General features: G+C 34.2%; 1 long non-coding RNA gene across 2 annotated transcripts; it reads left to right on the forward strand.

Moving 5' to 3' along the window:
- Nucleotides 1–3,819: 3,819 nt before the first annotated feature.
- On the forward strand, nucleotides 3,820–18,389 carry LOC128230078 (uncharacterized). Of its 2 annotated transcripts, none has more exons than XR_008260161.1 (7): nucleotides 3,820–4,364; nucleotides 9,939–10,025; nucleotides 10,781–10,893; nucleotides 12,360–12,470; nucleotides 13,486–13,563; nucleotides 14,477–14,579; nucleotides 15,476–18,389. It is a non-coding gene; the product is annotated as an uncharacterized LOC128230078 (long non-coding RNA). The 2 variants fall into 2 exon arrangements; XR_008260162.1 differs by having other exon boundaries at nucleotides 3,820–4,129.
- The last annotated feature ends 109 nt before the right edge of the window (nucleotides 18,390–18,498 follow it).

Below are 18,498 nucleotides of genomic sequence, written 5' to 3' on the forward strand. Positions count from 1 at the left end.
TTGAACGAGCGGCTTTTCTGAGGTAAATCAAAGGAACTATTTTTAGAAATGATGCAGTCTGCATAAAACATAAAAAACACCGCTCAGTGACATCATGGACTTTGATGTAAGTCATGGCACGAACAGTGACTGCTTAAATAGCTCCTCAAAGCCTTGCATTTTTAACACATTCGTTTTAAGCAATGCCTCCACGGTATGAACAAAGGCTATCTAACGTCAGATGAAGTAGAACAATGTTGTCTTTGAAGTTGAATCATATACAGCTACGTTAAAGCGACTTATGTATATTGTATTACATTGATGATAATTTAAATGAAATTCAAATGGAAGCAATTTTATATTTCATTTCAATAGATGTAGACACAGCAGCTTCTGCAGCAGTAACATGCAGCGGCTCCAGAAGCAAAAACAACAACAACAAATATAAAAGCCATAGAAACACGACAGTGACTTGAATTGATATAGATATGTTAGTAACAGGCTAAGTGGGGGGGGGGGGTCAATATTTTACAGATAAAATCGGGGGGTCATTATTTTATAAGGGGAGTCAGTATTTTATAGAAAATGGTCATTATTTTATATAAAATAATGACCGGGGGGTCATTATTCTATGGGGGTCACTTTACAACGTTACACCGGCAGCAAGGAGATCTTGTCCACCGAGACGTCAGGTAACCCTTCAATATATTTAGCATAACACTGAAAAAATAAATGTAAAAAAGAAAAGAAACAAATTAGTATTTCATAGATTTTATTTTTTTGATAACAAAAGTTAATAATATCAAACTAAACAACTGTTTCGCTTTATTACATTCATTACTTTATGAATACTTCATTATCACAGTACAATGCATAGATATCCACTCATAATAACCAATGTGCCGATACCAGCTCATTGTAATAATATAGCAAACGCCCTGATTTATAAAACGAATTGATTCATAAAAAGTATATACATGTACATGTCAGCATATAATAATCCAACAAAATACACTAGATTCACACTATGTGCAGATACCCGCTCATAGTAAACCAATGTGCCGATACCAGCTCATTGCAAAAATTTCGACATACGTCTTTCAGAAAAGTTCACTAACATGGAAGAAGTAACTGCATTGCATCTATAAAAGCAAGAGCAGCCTTACAATTCACGTAAAAACTGGTAACTGATCACGTGAATTTAATTCTCAGGGCCAACATATTGAACTTTAGATTTTCATTCCCGAAAACACCTTCTCCGTTTCTACAAGGAGTATAATATGTCTTATCAGTTGGCAATAACATCCAATCCTTGACAATTGACCTGAAAATCCCGGTCTTATCACATATCAAAGGCCAGTAACTTGCCGATTTCCACTCAGAGACAACCAGAACACCACTTGCTTTGCAACTGCGCACTTTTGTAAGCACCCTGGCAACAATTATGACAGGTGGAACAAATAAGCCAAAAACCGAGCCCCAGTCATAAGTAAATGCATCAACACCTGATGATTTATAACACCAAAATCTTGAATAAAAAACTGGCAAATTAGCATTGTGTTCCGAGGCGAAAAAATCTACATCTAACATTCCCCACCTAGCCTGAATCATAGATAAAATGGTATAACTGATACCCCAGACATCTTTCTCGATAACCCTTGACAAATAATCGGCCCTTTCATTACCATTACGGGGAATCCACTCTAATTCTAAGTGAATAGAATGCCTTGAAGTGATGTCAAAAATCTTCATTGCCAAATCTTGCAAATCTTCTTTCATGGACCCCTTCTGAACTATACTTCAAACGCTAGTATTATCAGTGAACCTTTCAATTCTCCAATTACTGAGATTATGTGCCCTTGATCTAAGCACCCTGTAAATAGCACACAATTCTCTCCTTGTCGAGGATCGAACACTCTCCTCTACAGACCATGTACCATGGGATACCCCATTTACTGTGCCAACTTCAAAACCGGCATAACCTGTTCCTGACGCATCACTATATACAATTTTCGAAGATACACCCGAATGATAAAGACTTTTAGTGTTCAAAAACTTAATGGTGTTCTCCAAAAATTCTAACTGTAAAATACTATCCAGCGATAATTTGAGGTATGAATTCCAGGTTAAATATCTGGTCATAATTTGAGACACTTGACCAATATCTATGCTGATGGAAATTATCTGGCCTATAAAACTAGCAACAGTCCGAACAGGGACACGTGACCGATGATTAATCTCATTTAGTGTGACCAAGGCTTTATCTATTCTGCGCTGCGGAATACAGATGGTATATTCAATCATGTTGAAAATTGCACTTAACTATTCAAGTATCTGCACTGGTTCCCAAATCGACGTATCAAATTTGGGTACAAGGCCGGAGTCCGGCAGATCTTGTTTTATACCAAAAGCTAACTGTCTAGTACTACCCAAACTACCTGAAGTTGCAAAACCGTCATCTAAGAACATAATCACCTTTTTTCCATCGCCCCGCCATTTTGCTATTAGGGACGAGTAAATTTTGTATATAAATAGGGTGCCACACCTAATCCAAATGGTAAAACTAAAAATTTGTAATATGAGGTATCACCATTTTCATCGGTGATTGAAAATCCTAAATATTCTGTATGTTCAGAGTAAATATCTAAACAGTGATATGCAGAATGTATATCAAATTTAATCATCCCTTTTCTAAATACATCAAAGCAAGCCTGCGATCTTCATATTTGATAGATTGTTTCCATACATGTTTGTTCACCATTCTTAAATCCAGAATTAAACGTTTTTTATCGTTATTTTGAACGGATACAGAAAGAGGGTTTACAACAGTAGGTACATGCAAGCATTTTTCAATCAAATTCCTATCCAATAAATCATTAATTGCTTGTGCAACAAACGCACTCTCTTTCAATGCCGACGCATTATTTCTCATTATTGATTTTATAGGGAATTTTGTGAACTATCGTTTGTATCACGTGTTGGAGTTTCACCACCGTTTTGCACCATTAGCGATAAGCGAAAAAATTTACGTCTGTATACGGCTGTACCCAAAGGCTGAATGGAGATAACACGCTACAAATGCACGAAATCCTCGTGCTTTTCCTGTACAAAACTAGCGACACCTATCAGAGGCATACAAACAAGGGAAATAAATTTTTGTCTAATTCGTAAACTTAAACGACAAAAATTAGATTTACTGAAGTTCTACGGTAGCTATATTATGCAATTAGGATATTGCATTGCCATTTTAATAAATAACCTGCTGTAATGGAAAAAAAGAAAGCATTTATAACTATATTTATTATAGCATTTCAGACAACTGTTCAAATGTATACTAACAGCTTACACAAAAAAGTCATAAATATATAAAATGACGACTTTAAACATTGCACAACAAAGCATATCAGAAAGAACAACACAGTACTGTTGAGACTGCTCACATTATTATTATATATATATATATATATATATATATATATATATATATATATATATATATATATATATATATATATATATATATATATATATATATATATATATATATTTATAAATTTATATATATATATATATATATATATATCTACTACAGATATTAAGGTGACCATATATATATTAATCTAGGCATTACGGGGACCGCTGGATTAAGGCGACAAAAATTGGTCTCCTTAATATTTTCAGTCCAGATTTGATGTATCAAATGTCAATAAAAATGTCCATTGACAGTAAGTTGATAAGCTTGAATGTTTATTTACGAGATAATTTCATTGTTTTAAATCTTATTATCTTTTAATACTAAAAAAAATATTCTTAAACTTTTGTGTGTGTATATTTGTGTATCCATAAAAATAGCTATTAAGGCGACCAGGGAAAAAATCATAATTTTGGTCAAAAATAGCTATATACTAAGCATTTTTTATTTGTTTTACTTTATTTAAAGCCTATTGTATATTATCCCGAAGTTTCATTCCATAAAAAACAGAAATAAGGAAATTCGATATTTCGTGTACCATCAGCATCCAAATTTTCAAGTATACAGAAATTTAACTTTCCGGAATATAACGGAAATTTTCGGGTATCTCCGTGGTACCATCTCCGTGCAATTATGCAGTATGGCGTTCATCTCTTACGGAAAGAGAATGGTAACTTGGTAAGTGTTTAAAATACATATTCAACGTTTTTTTCGTTTATTTTTATGACTTTTGTACAGTAGTATAAATCGTCCACCCTTTGGATGAAAAGCAAATGATTTATCCGGATTTTGTTCATCCGAAACTAAATCACTAGTATCAACATCCGGTGTAATTTTTGCTGGTATTTTGGAGAAACCCGATTGATTTCTAGCAAACTTGGTTTACCACTACATCGTCGCTTATTATTGTTTGGTATGTTCCAATCTAAAAAGGGATTTGCTCCCTTAACATCTCAGATTTTAATAAATAAAAGACGAAATGATACAAATGCCTTACATTTTGTTTGTCAATGTCATGTCATTAGTCATTCTCATCACCTTTGAATAGCAGAACAGAACAAACACTATCACCAATTCGTATTGTGGCTTTTTGCATGTGTCTTAAATGCTCATATTTGATAATAAATGCAACAATAAAATATTTCCCTTATTCTGTCACAGTTATGCACCAGTCAATTGTAACCATGGCCCCCAGGCAGGTCTTGTTTATACCAGGGATAGCAGGGGAAATGGGCCATGTTTTTACGTTCCAGGTGGACCAGCAGTGCTGAGTGAATGCGGTGTTATTGTTTTTTGCGCTGAAAACTGGGAATGGGCCTAACCTAGGATGTCCCCAGGGGCATTTGACGGGGATCTGGTCATTTCGTAACCTTACCATTTCGTAACTGCTGAATCTTGGTTATTTCGTAACCATTTTGTTAGTCAATTCGTAACCGTCAAGAAATCAATCGCTCATATGGTAACCACCATTCAACAAGGTGATAAATAGTACACTTAGCACCTCGTTAAGTGTATTGTTCGAACGTGGATGTATATGGCACAGTAACCGAGACACTTATTGGGAGACATTACTCAAATTCTCACTAGTAACAAGCCAATGCTAAATTAGAAATGATTTGTTATACTACCAAAATATGTTAATTATTTTCTTACATTTTGCTTACTTATAAACAATAATTTAAGACTGATCGTGATGTATTTTTGAGTAAAATTACGTTTACATAAATGATCATTCTTGACCTATTTCATTGACAATATTTGTTCGAATTGTTTAAAACGAACAAAATTCTGTTCTGTCATACATGTGATAACGTCCCGGACGTCCGGGATTGTCCCGGAAATCGTATCTCTGTCACGGAGTCACGGAGGGTGCATGTTTGTCCCGGAAAGTCATAAAAAAAAAAACGAAAAAAAAAAATAATCTCGGAGTCGGAATCGATTATCTTAATTTTACCAATGTAAGTCAGCTATTTTGCCTGTCCAGGACACTGGTCGTAAAACACAGGACATGTTGACACTAATCCGTTAATTGGTACGTGTGTCGTCGAGGTCATCGTCAATCACCCGATAATTGATCTATCGGCCTATTGTTGTGCTTAACGAGTGGGGGAGGGTTCTTGTATACAAATTCATTGTTTTCATATGGATTTGTTTGGTCTTATGAATGATAGCTTTTAATTGATGAATTGATATTTTTCACACATTTTACCAACAAACGAGCATGAAGGTAAGTTCAAAGAAAGTGACAAAATGAGTAAAAAAAACAAAATTAAAACACGGAAAACATCCCATATTCCTTTCAAATTTCAAAGTCGATACGTCGTTATACTTTTAACAACTTATGCGTCCATAAGGAATTTTAGTGTTTTGACCTTTTTTCCGAACTATCGTGTGTATTTTTACGCCGAAATAAAACTGACGATATGGGGTTTACAGGTGGTTATATAGAGTGCTTTAATCACGTGACCATGGTAAGTCACGTGATCGCTTTATACAGCCGATTGTTGACACGTCTCTATCAAAATTATATGCATCTCCAAACGGAAAAAAGCTCATCGACTGGAAAATCTTCTTTATCGTCTGAAAAATATTGTGTGTCATAAATTGCAAACGTTTTAAATGTGATGAAAAAATAAATATTTTGTAACGGATGTTCTCAAAAGCGCGGGAAAACAGGTGCCCGTATAGTTGTTTATTTCCTGTTTTGATGAAACCGAAAGTAGACTGCATATCCTCCTGGGTAGCACTTCATTTAAAGCCTGGGAAAATATCTGGTGGTTTTATTTTTTCAAGAAAATGCAGAAAAAAAACAACCATGTCAAGTAAAAAATACGTCTTGGCAGTCAAAATAGGTACATTTTCCCGACGTTAAAAACGACTAAAATAGCCCCAGATATGCTATAGAATGCACCACAGACGTTCCCCATTTAAAAAAAATTCCGGGGGGGCATGCCCCCGGACCCCCCTAGTGTGCGTTGACATTACGATGGGTGTCCCGGAATCGACCCAAGAAATTATCACATGTATGTGTTCTGTTCTTTTCTCAATTGATCCATATTCTGCATACTTTATATCCGAAACCGACAAAAAACAGCCTAAAATTATTAGTTATGGTACAGTGGAAATTCACTAAACCGGATCTCCACAAAACCGGAACCCCGGAATTCCGGATACCGGACAAAAAAATCGAGAAAATTTGTTAGTTGTCAACGTAATTTTACCTCACGAAACCGGACGTTTTGTTCAAACATGTCAAAATAATTCTGTGTATTAGGAATTCGCGAATCGTGTGTCACTTTGTTTTGACAGCCGGTACGTCGTTAAATATTACACCTGTGATGTTGTGTTAACACGATAATCGATAATGATGATTGCGCTGTGGATTGACTGTCGCGCGATAATCAAACGATAATCAAACTTGTGAAAAGAAAATTGATTAAAACATTTATTTGTTTGTTGCAGAAAATAAAGAACTAGAAACGGTTTTTTAGTGATCATTTTGAAGGGTTGTTTTATCTAAAGACTTCTATGATTGAATCAAATTAGAGCGGTGCTTTAATTAAACTATCAAACATACTAAACAAGCATTAAATTACGAGAGTTGTTTTATTTCAAGACTTGGAAAAAAGATGGTTATAAAAACGCAGAAATGTTTAATTATGCTTATCACTTTTGCAAGTGCTTTAATCATGTCTCAACCTCCGTCTAAAAGTCGGTGAATTGAACTGTCCCTAGAGGACAAAAGCCTTTAAAGGTTAACTCAGTTAATATATTGAGTAAACTTACTCCGGTTTTGTGAGTTTCCAATGTATTAATTTCCAATAACAAGATACAAAATTTAACACATCGGCACATTTTTAATACAATAAGCATATAAAAAGCGCATACTCTCATTCGGCAAACTCACTACATTTTACAATACTTCTATGCAATTTAAAAAAAATTGAAATTCTAAAGTTATATGGTCTATATATTTAAAAAATATTGGCTTAAGGTCACAATTCCTCTCAATGGTAGAACATCTATGAATTAAAAAATTATTACATTTAATATTCAGCCTACTTATAATATTTCCTTCGCAACATAAAAAAATAGCTAGTGTGAATGTTTCTATTTGTCATAGTTTCAAGAGTTTATTGGCAAATCGCACTAAACTATTAGTAGATTTTAATTTGTTTATGTTGTTATTTTTATGTTTTATACTTACAGTAAACTTATTTTGTAAATTCAAATGGTATTAAATTAATTCCTCATAATTATAGGAGTCAACGGTTAAGATATGACCATTCGATTTCTTAACGGTTACAAATTGACTAACACAATGGTTACGAAATGACCAACAATGAGTGGTTAAGAAATGACCATAATTCATTTGACAAGGCTTTTACCAGCTGTTTGTCTGTGCAGAGCGGGAATTTTACCTGGGATTGGCTGGACCGAAAGTCAAAGTCCCCGCTATTAGCAGGACCTTGGGGGCCCATGCTGCAATTGACTGTTGCATTATTTGGATTTTTTCTTAACTTTACGACACGCCCCCCTACAGTATTTTATAGTCAAGTTTAGTAACATTTATTTACAGAAATCGGATAACTTAACAAGTAAACTGTACTGAGCTTTTGAACAAACCTACATACTTATAAATCAAAATTGATATTTTAGGGTCTACACTGAATAAACCCAAAATGTTAGTTTTGATTTACTAAATTCGAATAGTATTTAGTCTATCCACACAAAATTTACAGGATCATCAGATAACAAATTTTCTAAAAATTCTCTGTTTGCCAAATAGGGAAGACAGGTTTAAGTGGGGTTAAAAGGTTGCTATCTGTGACCAAAGAAATACTGTTCAAAATTGTGAGTATTCATTTATCTTTCGTTCAGTAAAGAGCATGCAATGGCATAGTGGTTGGATTAGATAATCTGACAGCGGTGCTGGACGTCATGAGTTCAAATATTGTTGTGAGTTCAATGTACCAAAAGAATACCTTTGGAATACACAATTATCTATAAAAATGGCAGAGCAAATTGCCCATATTGTAGTAATGTCTTAGATCCAGCTTGGATAACTTGGACACAGTAAGCGGTTCACACCAAGGGAAATTCTCAGATAAAACAGCGCTTATGAACATGAACATTACATTTTTCATTGAGACAAAGAAAAAACATTATTGCTGATCTTCTGAAAACAAATCTTGGATTTAAACAAATCACCAACAAAAATATATGCATTTTAATCACACAATGTTAACAACAGCGCCACAGATCTTATCTGTATGTTTAGGGTTTTTAAAATTTAGCAGTTAAATATAGATTAGCATACTGGTAGGTCTGGTTGGTCTGTTGCTTTAGATGCTAAGTAAACATAATGTCAGTGATTTCATCACTATTTCTATTAAAATATCAGTTTTCTTCTTCAGAGCTTCTCACATTTGCACCATTTTTTACCATTTGAATCATAAAAAGATAACAAACAAACACGGATGGAACATTTGAAAATACAATTCAGTTGGTTTCTATTTTCTTGCTCATTTTTGCTTGAAATTATTCTGCTTGAATGTGATATTTGTTGCTTAAATTTGAACTTAACTCTTTGTGAATATTTAAGGAATGTAAGGGGTCAGATTTCAGATTGCTCGTTATTTCTGGAACACTAAATACTTTATTTGATTGTGTACACTGCACTTTCTTGTTAAGCATTCATTCAAATCATTTGGGTAAATATTGGCAGAAAAACTGCTTTTAGATTTATACTGGTCATCAAAACCGGGACTGACAAAACATAAGATGTGTTTAATTAATGTGTGGGAAAGAGGTTTAAAGGTGTCCGCCCACAAGGAAATGCTTGCGGGTCACAGTACCCCTTCAAGTAGTTCTTGAAAAAAAATGATTCTCTCAGGTAGCGTTTGATTATGTGTACATTGTATCCTTGTATGTATTTTCAAGTGTACACATGATTTATTTTAGGTTTGTACAATTTTAGTTTTATTAAAATTTTGACATTTTTTTAAGATTTGCCTGCTCCTGTCTAAACACTAAATTCTTGGTCTTTGGACTATTGTCTGCAACTTCAAAACACACTTTTTGGAACAGGACACATTTTTCTGATATTTTATCCAGTTTGACTGCAATATAAGTTGTATTTATCAATCAAGTAAAAAATGACATTTATATTTCCATAATTACCTGGTAGTTATTTGTTAATTTGTTTTAATTCATGGATAGGTTTATTGCGAGTGTCATGGAAAGCTGGAACTTTTCAGTACACAACATGCAAACTGAGAATGAACTGTGTGTGCCGGCTTTGTGAACAAAAACGCCCCCCCCCCCCCGGACACGCAATACAATTTGTGTTTTGCTGATCTGTTGGGATCAGATCATCCATTTGGGGATTTAGATATGTTACCCCAGCCAACAGGCTGCATGTTTAATTTTACTCAATACTAAACTTTGTTTTAGTGCGAACATCAACATGTTTATCTAATTGCAGTTGCTGCTTGGGACAATAAAGTTAAGTCAGCAACCGTCTACCAGACTGCAAGATTCATCTCTTCCAAAGGATGTTGTACCTTTCCAGGTGGGTGTGCATTGATTGATTGATTGATTGATTGATTGATTGATTGATTGATTGTGAGTTTGTGTAAATGAATAACTGTGAAACCATAACCAAATGTTGGGCTGTAAAGGTGTGTATGTGCATGCTTCACATATTCTCCGTCCTGGTTGGCATACTGGACCGTCATCAGACACTCTGCCATGAATGTTAGAGAGTTTAAAGCTATTTCTTATTTTCCTGTGTAACTATATTGATGTTAGATTAAATTTATGCCGCGTGTTACTGAGTAACAATTTGAAATTGGGCCAAAATCATCAAGCTAGAGCTTTGCATAATCTTTTTCAAACTTCTGCGAGATTTCTGCCCTTGACAATATTTGCTCGCAGCCCCCCTCAAAGTTGCACTTCGTTCAGTATTTGAAAGCTTACGGATACACTTTTTTGTTAATTTGAGATCTTAATGTGGCTACTTCTAAGTAAATAGATGCTCAAAGTAACTAGATGCTCTGGCTGTTCACTGGGTGACAAAGGCTACCCAGTATTGGTTGTTTCTTTTTTCTGAAAAGATGTTTCTAGTGAATTGCCCAGTTGCAGTGGTTTTGACGCCACAGAACCAGCATAGCTCCATGACAGCTATATATGTTTTCTTCATTGATGTCAGTACTGCTGTATTGGATGCCTCACAATTTCTGTGTGGAAATGTCATCTGATACACTCATAACGGCTTATTTCTAGCATAGCTTTCATAAGTGCATGGCCATTCTCTGTCATTTTCAGATACACTGTGTTTTGTGTGGATAAGAAATGCAGAGTGGTACCACCAATCACCTAATGGGGACAGTTCCTGCAATTTACAGAAAAGCTCTCAATTGTAGCCCTACGAACTTCAGGTAAGCGATAAATCTAGACTTCAAGATATCTCTGTACTCGAGTAAGTTTATACATCATTTGAATAAAACATAGGGCCGAATTCAGAACAATCACTCTCACTCACACTCAATGAGTAAATCCTCTGTAATCACATAACGGTCGAGATATTTTCGAGTGAAAGGTATATCCGTATTCACAGGTGTGAGTGAGACTCAAGTGTTTTGCGTGAGTGGGACATTTGTGAGTGCTCGGCTAGGCCACTTGAACCGCCCTCGAGGATTGGTTTTGAATAGGAATTGAATGAGTGTATGTGAAAACAGTACATGGCAAGTAGAAAAGATTAAATATATCAAATATTTGGAACAAATAAGGGACATGCTCGTTCCCAGACAATATTTAAGAGAGTGGGATAATCCATTGAAGTACATGTTCATTCAATAACGTGGCCATCTATAAACAAAACAAATTCAAAAGGATGCGCCTATCATATATTTGTTTTGTTTCGCAATGATCTTGAACCCCCAGCAATGTTGATGTTTGCAATTCATCAATGGCTGCAAAGACAGGCAGCTAAAGGTACGTGAAGTTAGCATCTTAGCGGCATCAAGTTAGCGGCCTAGCGGCGTGAGGTTGGCAGACTAGCGGCCTGAATTTGTTATCTATTTCAAGGTTCAATGGTTTAAATGGGAAATATGATAAATCAATGTTTTTAGTCAAACATTAGCGGCCTTAAATTGTTTTCTACTTCAGAGCATTTTTATATGAGTTTTCTTCTAAAACAATGCTAAAATAATTGTAGATTATGCAAACAATGCAAGATTATATATGAATACATATTTAAATTACGTGATACAATGGAAAACGGCTACATATTTAAAACAGCAACAACAACGACAACAGAAAACATGCATTTAAACGTATTTTGCAACAGTTATTTACAACCCGAAACGTTTATTTTTATTAACCAATTGTTTTAAAATGTAAATTTCAGTTTCAGAATAACACTTATTATCATTTGTTTGTTGCCATAACTAACAATAAGGTACTCAAATCTCAAATAAACATATGTTTACAATGTATAATGTAAACATCACCATAGTCAAACAGATAATCCGATATGATCATGTAAACATACATTATAATTATATACTGTATTGCTCACTTGATGAAGTGGAGTGTTAGCAAGGCGTGTGAATACGAACAGATCACTTGAGTGTCACTCCCCATATTCCACTCAAGTGATCATTTGAGTGTCCCTTACGGGAATGTGGTTGGAGTGTGAGTGAGAGTGGATGTTCTGAATTCGGCCCTTACAATTTCAGCATCAAAATCCAGGTTTAGATCCCAGACCGAACTTTGTCTCCTTCATTAAACTTAATTTCAGATGTTCTATAAGCCACATACATGTTCACTACTTATGACGGATAAGAACTTTCGCAAATTGATTATAAATGCGTTTTCCCAGATTTACACCCTCCTTTTGCAGATACTGCCGATGGTGAAGCTTGGGTGCACTGGGCCGGTTTTCCAGCCGTGTGGAATCAACATCTCCAGCTGAACTGGGGCCGGGAATTATATAAGACTCCTTAGCAGCATGGTGAGCTTTTGCGTATTTATTTCCTGGCTCATATACCCGGCCAGACTTCTGCGTTTAAGCTTTCCTTTCGTCATTTTTTTAAATAACGTATCTCAAGTCTTTCAATGAAATCACAACTGTGACACCTTTGGAGACTAGATTTAAATTAAGGAACCATTATGTGTAGAAAGCCTTTTGGGTGATTTAAAATCAAATTAGTAAACAGGATTCTCATGGTTCATGGTTTATAATTGGCCTTGACCTTTCATTCTTTACTTTGGTAACAGCTGCTTAAGTATGTAAGAAGGGGGGGGGGGTACAGATGTGATAGTAAACAGTGTTTAATAAGGTATATTTGTTTTTATTTTATCACCATTTTGAAGGTAATGATTGTGTTAAATCAGGGATAAGTAACAAGTTTAACACAAACACTGCAACATGTTCTTTATTTCAAATAAATCTATAAATTATCTCTGGAGAATTTAGTCTGATCACCATTTCTCAGAAAATGTAGCTGTCTAAGTGCCTATTCCATCAATGAGTATCACTGTCTTTAAATTGCTGTTGCGGTACAGTTTAAATTGCAAAAGTTTTATGGCCCTGCTTGTTTGCAACTCCTTATTCATTTTTGTACAGCGAGAAAAGTAAGGGAATTCTAGAGATTTACTAGTATTATGGATTGTTATTCTTGAGTTACACAGTACATAAAGAGGAATAAGTGTGTACACAACTCCTCATTTTATTCCTGTTTATTATTTATATATGTAACATAGATGTGTACAAGACTTAGAAACATGACATAAAAGAGCTCACTTTGATAAATTTTCTCAAAAAAAGATATCTTTACTGTTAAAGTAAGAACTTTTACTGCATTGTAAGTAATGTCTTCTGCTCATCTTTATGACATCATTACATGGAATGGAAACTTCCCAAGATACATTTCCACATGGCGCAGCTCATTTATATATATTGCTGATGGATTGTTTAGAAAGGGACAGTTTTAATTGGACAAAATGTTTTAATCGCCATTTTACAGAGTGCCAGCCAGTCATTGCTGTTCTTTGCATTGCTGAGGAGGACAGTCCTGCCAACATAACAGTTTGTTCAATAACAGGTAAAAAACTGGTCTCACTTTACATTTTCAACCACTGCCAGATAATATAATCTTATATAATGATAACTCCTTCTTCACAACTGGTGTTAAATATATAATGATTAAACAAACAATAAAATGGAAATTATGCTCTTTAAACTCAGAACCATTATTGACTGTCAGATGCTACTGGTAAATGAACAGGTCTTGATGTCCTTTTCTTGAGATAATAACTATTTGCATATTACCCCGGTACTACTATTGTACATTCAATAGAAAATCGTCTTGTTTGTATCGTTAAATGGCTTTATAATGTTCCCCACTTCCTGATTCTTGAAAATTACGTGAACAAATGACAATCCTACTACCATTTAAAGTTTGATTAAATATCGGACAAGTGTGTTTGTTTTAATTTGCCTTCTGCTTAAAGTAAGGGTATATATACTGGGCAAGAAGTGCTGAATTTCATTGTGAATGACAGTGATTATCCATAGTTTGAATTTGGTTCGGACATGTTTGACGGGAATTCAAAGACATTGTTTTGTCATCATTTTCGCATACATTGGTTCATTCCAAGATAAAAAATATAACCTTTTTCAAAATGTTCAATCTGTGAGAGTGCAGCTTTAATAGACCTGTAAAGACTTGTCGATGTGAAACTAAACTCTCAATCAAACTTTGGTAAAAGTCTTCATTTGAAGCAAAATATGTTTCAATACCCTGTATGAATTTTCTTCACTGGATATTGATTCATAAAAAACAATGCTCCAGGGTGCGGAGCTATTTTTTTGCTATATGTCTAAATGGAAAAATCTTCTCCTCAGAAGTCAACTTTGTTCCCCAATGTGCAAGGCACAATCGGTGAAAATAATTTCAATAAAAGTCACTGATTATTATTATTGTTATTATTATTAATAAACTTTTACTATTTCAGGAGACAAACAGAAACACAGAGGTGCTATACATTCTGATGGAAAAACAAAAGCATCTCCCATCATTTTGGCGTGGCTCAGATCAAGAGGAGAATTTAAAGAAAGGTAATAACTGAGCAACTAAGAACATGCAAGTTGCACTGGTTAGAGTGTAAAAAAGACCCATCTCCCTTCATAAGAATTGATAATCATCACTGTATTAAATCAAGAAATTGAAACGTAAGTGTCTTGTCTTTTGCAGTGTTTTTGAAATATAATATAATTTTAAAAAAACTAAATTATTATTTAATATGATTGTGAATGTGTGATGTTTTCTTCTGATCATTCACTCTCAAAAACCAGATACTAAAAACATATTTGTAGATTTTTTTGTTTTACTTGTAAATATAGCTTTAAGGTTGTATTTTAGTCAAAGCCTTTTATTCTGCTCAATACAAACTTAAATATTGTAAGAGTTATGGCCCTTTGTAATTTTTAAACAAATACATTTTTTTTTATGTTTTTGTAAGCCCATTATTAAGGGACTTTTAATATTTTCACCAGCTGCATTATAAAGTCAGACCAAAAGTGTTCAGTAAGTGTCCAAACAATAACTAAGTTAGAATCCTTTCTCAATTCAAGTGAGCGATATAGGGCCATCTCTGTGTTTGTCTGACTAAAAAACAATAATCAATCTTTGAGTTAAATTGACAAATATTGTTGTAGAATGTTTTGTGAAGACATACAATTGGATTACTTTTGTGTCAATAGGATTAAGGTTTCTGCACATAAAAATTATTTAGAATTGCATTTGGGTCAGGCGGTTCACGTTCAATATTACTTGCAGTATAAGTGGAAGCAGTGACTTAAAATTAATTACCAAACAGTTTCTGCTCAATTGCTTTGAGTTAACATACGAGTTATGAAACTTGGAATACTAGTTCTTGGTGGCATAAATGAAAGACCTTGTTTTGTCACATTGACTTGTAATCAAGCACTAACTTCCTCTAAATTCTCTTCAGGTGATGGTTGGGCACACACAAGAAGACATAGATCACAGGTGTCTAGCCATATGAGTAGATAGGAGTGTCACAATCTGCCAAACGTACTTCATCAGACGAGCAGAAAGCTTCTCAAGATCCCGCACTGCACACTAAGACATAGTCTTTGACTACAACAAGGTGATGAAAGTACAGAGAGGTCCAGTTGAAATCAATTCTGTGCTGCTGTCATTTCTTCATTCTGGAAGTCGATGGACATGATTTATCATGGCATCAAGTGTGCAGTTTGCCGACTACCAGCAGTCTTGTTCACCAGCTGTGCAACTTGAGCTGGTAGCTTTATTGCTTGAAGCCACTGCATAAGAGGGGGAAGGTGCAGGCTCATCAAAAAGTCTCAAAAGTTGAAACTAGGAAAAGAAGTTTATCAAGAGTGTGAATCTATTTTGAAAACAATCGTAAACATACTATGAATTGAGATGCTTAAATAAAAAACCGCTATTCAAATATCAGGAAACTGCCTTTTTCATACTAAAGGGTAAATGATGTCGCCATTTCCTGTATGTATTTAAATAAGATATGTCTCCACAATTAATATTTTTAGGGAATTTTTCTCAACCTAATGAATGAGATTAAATTGTACAGTGTTATATGAGCTTAATATGTGTTTTCTCATTCTTTAAAATTGGTGAAAAATTGTCAGAAGATAATTAGACCAGTATCCATTACTGCAATCATACAATCAAATATACAGGGACAAGCCCACTGGGCATATGATATAATTAAACCCTGTTTAGGGGCACGAGGCAAACACTTTCAAACGTTAAAGCTGCACTCTCACACTTTGGATGTTTTGACAACCTTTTTCATTTTATGTCTTGGATTGGAACCATCCAATTTTTGCGAAAAATTAAATCCCAGATTTTTCTATTTAAGTTAAAACATTGATGTTTTTTATGCACTTTTCTTAAACCGTTAGTAAATATTAATTTCGAACGGAAATATGAAATCTGCGATCTGATCTTTTGTCAGCAATCTTTTATCATTGGTTTGCAGATAATTACGCCAAAACTTGCTCATTCCAAGACAAAAAAAGTTGTGGAAACGGTATATCTGTGAGAGTGCAGCTCTAAATGTTTAATTGCTTGATTTTACTACTGTATTAGAAATTACAGGGATTGGGGCATATTTTTAGTGTTTTTATTGCTTGTTTTTGATTCATACAGTCATACTTTATTCTTCAGGGCACAACTTACAAATAGACAAAACTGGAAAATGGTCATATCAAAAGGTCAAAGATAATGCAAGTTGAACAATCATATTGTTCATGGCTTGTATTTTTGGTATATTTTGTTGCATATGCTATAGAAAAGTTGAAAGTTAAAAATAAATTCTTAGTTGAAATGATGGCTTTGAATGGTATTGTCAGATGAGAAACGGCACTATTAAGAAATAGGTATAATGGTACTTTATTTATTTTAATCAATTTTAGATATTATGAAAATTATTATCTTATTTAGTACATGAGACCTTTTAAACAGTTATTGACAATATAACAATGTGTATATGAAGCTTTAGATCAACACTTAAAGCTGCACTCTTACAGATTGTCAGTTTAGACACAAACTTGTCTCAAAATCGGCTGATTTGGTTATCATTCCTTTAATTCAGTCATATTAGATAATTCACGATAGAACCAATCAAAAATGTTTGGTAAAACTGCCGAAAAGTTCATTTACATTAAATTGTTCGTAATGCTTTTAGTCATTGTTCGTAATGCTTTTAGTCATAAAACATCATTTTTTTAACATAAATATGATGAACTGCAATATGATCTTTTTTCAGCAGTCTTATATCACTTCAAATTGGGTCTAGACATTTCTGCAAAAAATACTCCATTTATAGACAAACAATAAAAGAGTACCAGTAGTCAAAACGATCAATCGGTGAGATTGCAGCTTTAAATACACCTTTTAAGACCGCTGTAAAATTCCAATGGTTTGCCTAAATCTTTAAAGCTAGCATACTGTTTAATTGACAACCATACTTATTGTTTAAAAGTGTCATGATATCTTTGTACAATGTTTTTATATAATTCATTAAAGAAGTGAAAACAAATTTGTTTATCTTGTAATTTGTTATCTATTATTTAAATGACTCAGACAAAAATGGGAACGTCAGTGCTAGTTCTTTTACTATTAACATCACATGAAGTTTCTATTGGTGTAGCAGCAAGGAGGTGTTACATTAAGGATGCATCATTTAAACCAAATTATACATTCATATGCACATCATACAGGCGTGTAGCCGCCTATACGTGAATACGCGGCTGAATCCACATGATTCTGACAAAAAAATCAACCAAAGTTGCAGTATGCGAACTTGACTACATGAATATAAAACTGGTTATTTTCCAGTACTAAATAATGCACATCGGAACGCCCAGAATGCACTAGATTGCACCATGGTTTTCAAAATTTTCTGAGGGGGCACGCCCCTGAACCCCCCAGCACATTTATGAATTCACATGAATAGAGGGGTAGCTACACCCCTGACATAATTGAAACCACAGTGTGGCTAAACAACACTTGTATGTTTATCATACGCAGTGATCTCCCATGGAAATGCAATCGTCAAAGAATCTGAAGGGGCTGTTTATATGGACTAGATTTGAAATGCACCAAGTGTTTAAAAAAGTTGATTTCAGTCACGAAGAGAATCAACCATACCCCACACTTGTTGGAGTAAGATGAAATGTCCACTTTCCGCGAGAAAGAAAGTACATTGAAAATGTTCATTTGATTCAATTGACTTTATCTTTTTATAAATATGTTGCAATACATAAAATACGTTATTTGTTATAATTGTTTACCCATGTTGAATTTTATTTGGCAAATTTATAAGAGATTTAAATATTAAGAAACTCAGCTGCCAAAGAGGATATGATTATGACATACTTTTTTTAAATCTTTCGAACATGAGTTTTTGAGTGAATATAAGCGAAGCGTTAAGTGTTTTGAAAATGCATCTTTTACTTGGATTTTATA

This window comes from Mya arenaria, chromosome 4 (genome assembly GCF_026914265.1).
Source record: "Mya arenaria isolate MELC-2E11 chromosome 4, ASM2691426v1".
Lineage (NCBI taxonomy): Eukaryota > Metazoa > Mollusca > Bivalvia > Myida > Myidae > Mya > Mya arenaria.